At 53.6% G+C, this 4,591-nt stretch overlaps 1 long non-coding RNA gene across 1 annotated transcript; it reads right to left on the bottom strand.

Moving 5' to 3' along the window:
* Positions 1-1,780: 1,780 nt before the first annotated feature.
* On the bottom strand, positions 1,781-3,668 carry LOC109255335 (uncharacterized). Its single transcript, XR_008417100.1, has 2 exons — positions 3,451-3,668; positions 1,781-1,971 (listed from the first exon to the last, which is right to left on the bottom strand). It is a non-coding gene; the product is annotated as an uncharacterized LOC109255335 (long non-coding RNA).
* Between the last annotated feature and the right edge of the window lie 923 nt (positions 3,669-4,591).

The raw sequence follows: 4,591 nt of genomic DNA, 5'->3' as shown, positions 1-4,591 counted from the left end.
GAAAAAGTGGGGAAGAAGGAGGGAGGTGTGAGAGGGAGAGAAAAAGAGACATCTTGTCCCCAAACTGCAGGGGGACCTTGAGAGACCACTTCTCCTTTTTGAGTCTCAGTTTCCCCTCTGAAAAATGGGGGGGAAGGAAGGTGGACCAGATGGCTGTAAGGGCTGCTGCCTTTAGACCCAGGTCCGGTCTGCCTCCTGGAGGGGCAGCGTCCAGGCTCCCCTGATGGGAGTGGAGTTAGGAACCTTCAAGAAGAGGCCACCTGGGGGGTCTGCCCCTGAAATAGGTGAAATGGGGCCCGGGGCACATGGGGCAGCTTCTAAGGAGGACGGGCACAGAGGAGCCTCTGGTGACACACCCTAGCCACAGAGGAGGGGACAGCGGGTGTTCCTGTCTCACAGGCCTGGGACTCACCCGGACGTAGTCGTCTGTCACCCAGTCGAGCACCTGAGAAGCAGCAACAGAGGAGAGGATTCCCACGGCTTCCTCCCTCCAGGTGCTGTGACAAAGGGGTGAGGTGTCTGTGCATTCTTGGGGGGGCAGACGACGACCTGCCCTCTCCAGGGACGAGGGGCCAGCTGAGCGGAGCGTGGGCAGGGCGACGCCTTCGAGGCTCCAGGGAATCTTAACGCTGGACCTCCAACCTGGCCCTACGTGACCTCGCCCCTCACCACCCCTGCTCCCTTCTCCAGATTCCCCAGTGACGGTGGGAATTCTGGTTCCCTGTGTGGCCCGGGAGCAGAAAGCCCTCCTCGCTCCCAGCTGGTCTCCACTCCCCCCAGTGGAGACCGACACTCGCCCGGGTCCCTGGGATCTGGGTCCTGGGAGGGGTGGGGACCCAGCCCGGCTTCTGCCCTCAGAGGCCTGGGGACACAGCTGGGCGTTGGGAGCCAGCAGAGGCTGGCCGGGCCAGGAGTCTGCCAGAGGCTCCCTCCACACCTGGGGGGCAGGCCGCCGGCTCCAGAGGGCTGGGGACACACGCAGCTGGGAGGACTGACTGCTGGTGTCATCCATCCATGTGCCAGTTACGTCCTGATGGTGCTCAGGACGGTCCCTACTCTGCAGGGGATGAGTCACACAATGCGGGGAGCATTTCACCCCTCCCCCTGCCCCTGGGGACCACAGGTGATGGTGGTGGTGGTGTGAATGGAGTCACGTGATAGAAACTCCCACGGAGTGTTTGTGACAGGCCAGGCGTTGTCCCTTTGCTCTATGTGGACCCCTGGAATAAACCTTGCAGCAGTCCTGTGAGGTTCATGCTCTTTCCCCCCCATGTTACAGATGAGACACAGAGAGGTTGAGTAACTTGCCCAAGGACACACTTCGTGGCAAAGCTGGGGACTGAACAGAGTCCGTGGTTGTAACCATTATTCTAGGAGACGGCTCTAACGTTACTACCCTCGGGGCACCCGGGTGGCTCAGTTGGTTGAACATCCGACTTTGGCTCAGGTCATGATCTCATGGCTCGTGAGTTCGAGCCCCACATCAGGCTCTGTGCTGACAGCTCAGAGCCTGCAGCCTGCTTCCGATTCTGTGTCTCCCTCTCTCTCTGCCCTTCCCCCACTTGCGTGCGCGCATGCTCTCTCTCTCTCTCTCAAAAATAAATAAGCGCTAAAAAAATTAAAAATAAATAAAGTGACTGCCCTCAGGGAGCGGCAAGCCCAGACTGGATGAAGGGAGACTTCATTTCTGGCTGTTGGGAATCGGAAAAAGGCTTCTTTGGGGAGGGCGGCAGTTTGACTCAGTCCTAAATAAGGTGGCGAATTTTTGAGGAGGCAAAACTTAACCTGTCAGTCAAGGCTTTTATTTCACACAACACAAACTCAATCTGGCCAATGTAGCAGAGAAGTTGTCAGGAACTTTCTTTCCAAAGTGTGGGCTGGAGACATCTGATTGATTAACAGGAAACTCGAAACGTGGCTGCATCCAAGCATCTGAGGAGATGGGGAAAGACGGCCTCCGGCAGGTGGGTTCTCCCAAAGTGTAGACAGGGGCTTCAGTTGCTAGGCAATGACAGATGATTTCTCCACATCACAATGGAGGACCTTTGTGTGAAGGGAGGAAAAGTTCCAGACACACCCGGGTTAGCCTTTCTGTTCGGCTGGAACAGAAAGACAAGAACAAGTTTCTGCTTTTACCAAAACATGTATCACGGCTCCGACTGAACCCTCAGAAAAGTGAATGAGGCTGGGGTGGGCCGGGGGATTCGCCGTGTTTGTTCGAATCAAAAAAGTTGGGAGGAAAGATCCATCCATGAGGGTCCTTGTCCTTGAAACACCCTAAATGACTCACTGCTCTCAGCTCTTGCGTGACCATGTGTGGCCCAAAGTGGACACAGGCACCTGCCCAAACGTGGTGGCCTCTCCAGCCCCCAGGGAGGCTCCAGCCTTCTCCACGTCTGCCACCACCTCTGTATCACTTTTGGAAAAAATAAATGAGGTGGGGACAGGGGGGCGGGGATCCAGTTTGGGTGGGTTCAACTCCCAAATGGCAAAAAGGAATAAGAATTCTTCAGGCTGCTCTTCCCCACCCCCCCCCACCCCCACCCCCAACGTTCAGAAAAAGAGACTCAGGTTCTTGAAGAGGCAGGAAGTAGTGACTTAGAAAAAGCAAGGAGGAAGTAGGCTTTAATTTTCTGGAATGTAAAGAAAATATTTAATTTTCTGGAATGTAAAAATATTCGAATTCTTGAACACAAAGGACAGGACAGGGCATTGAGTGACTTTAAAGTTTCTCTACAGGCTGATGAGAGAATCCCGGCCAAAAGTTTACAAATCTTCTGGTAAATTTCTTATTACCAGTCACACCCCAAATGTCAAACAGCAGTGAATGGATTATTTTTCCTCGTCCCAGCCCTGCAGACGGGATCATTTCCCATTCAGACTCCAAGTGCCCTTTATGAACCATGGACTTCCTTTCATTATTTTTTAAAATGGTCACTGTCATAATCTTTTGTGTCTGTTTGTTTTAAAAGCAATTTCCACTTTGGCTTTTTCTAGCTTGAAGTCCCCCAGCCCGACTCTTCAAGAAAACAAAACAAAAATCCTGCCTCCCCAGTTACTAGTTCAACCTCCATAGGAAAAACCAAGATAGAAAAGTGGGAAGATACAAAAATCTTATCACCCGGAAACGACCAAGACTACCACTGCGATGTGTTCTCTTCTCTAGAAACCCAGAAGAGTAAAAACCAGAGGATTAAAACTCTCCACATGCGCACAGCTCAGTGGGCAATTTTTGCAAGACACTGAATAAATCACGTTTTTTGTTTTTGTTTTTTTTTAGAGATTTTAAGTGACCGGAAAAATGGTCATTATAAATGTGAAGCCAAAATTCTGGGTAGGGGCCCTCTGCTGTGCGAAAGAAAGCATGTCTGCATACTGTTTAGAAACGTGCCACATATCAATAGTGATTACCTCGGGGGGACAAAACTCAGAGGTCATGCTCTGTGCTACTGACCAGCCACAAACATGGGCCAATTTGAAGGATCTGGAGGGATCACACGCTGCTTGGAAGACAGGGGGAACCTTAGATTTCTAAGTCATGGGGCTCGGGCGCTCTCAACAAGTTACGGACGTTTTTGTTTCCAAAGCAAAGGAATGGGGTCACCTGTGGGCGGGAAGCACCTGCTGGCATCTGAGGCTGCGGCGGAGGGGGGCGGGCTTTGGGCGGAGCCCAGGGTCCAGGGGGCGGGGCCCTCGGGGTCGGGCCTTGTGACGCTGGCTGGCGCCGGAAGGCCCTTGGCGCAACAGGCTTTGTGACGCTCCCTCGTAAGTAAGACCCTGCCGGCACCGCCCTCGCCATTTCGCCCGCAGCCACCTGCAGCTCCGGATCCTTCGTTCCCCTGAGCACCAAGCGCGACACAGGGGACATGAGAAGAGGGATGTTGATGAGGCTGCAGCTGGGGCTGCTGCTTCTGGCGCTGCTCCTGCCCCAGGAGGTTTCTTCCCAGGAAACCACCGTGGCGCCGGCGGCCGCCGCCGCCACCACCACCACCAAGGCCTCAGCCACGGCCGCTACCACCAAGTCAGGCGCGTGCGCCCTCCAGTCTACGGTCAGCGTTGTGCTGGTGTCGCTCTTCCTTCTTCTCCACCTCCACTGTTGAGAAACTCAGGCCGAAAAACATTTTCACCTTTCCAGCTCATCCTTCGCAACCCCATCCTAATGGCCCCCGCGTATCTAGCGTGGCAAAAGGAAGCCACAGGTCCTCACGAAATCTACGAATTCCACCCCCTCTTTTACGGACGCGGACGGTGTTGAGCATGGCCGATCTGGTTCGGAGAACATCTGAAGACGTTGCCTGGGCACTAAGTCTGCGGCGTTTTGTGCACCGGACTGAATGGGCCAACAGCCAAACTTAGCGAGCGATCTTGTTAACGGGGGGGCTTAAGGAATGTGGACTCTGAAAACTCTGCCATGCCAAGAAGAATCAATTTCACCTGGATCTAGAAAAAAAAAAAAAAAGAAAAAAAGGATGAGATGTAGAGGGGAGATGTTTCGTTTTGATTCACCAGATGTGTAAGGCCATTAAAACCATGTGGTGATACCAGAAGCTTCTGTGGTTCTTTGGACGTCCATTGGAAGGGGCGTCCAGGT

The sequence above is a fragment of the Panthera pardus genome, unplaced genomic scaffold (genome assembly GCF_024362965.1).
Source record: "Panthera pardus isolate Hobbes unplaced genomic scaffold, ASM2436296v1 HiC_scaffold_11, whole genome shotgun sequence".
Lineage (NCBI taxonomy): Eukaryota > Metazoa > Chordata > Mammalia > Carnivora > Felidae > Panthera > Panthera pardus.
Note: the sequence above shows the minus strand (reverse complement) of the source record. Positions and strands in the feature narration are given on the sequence as shown.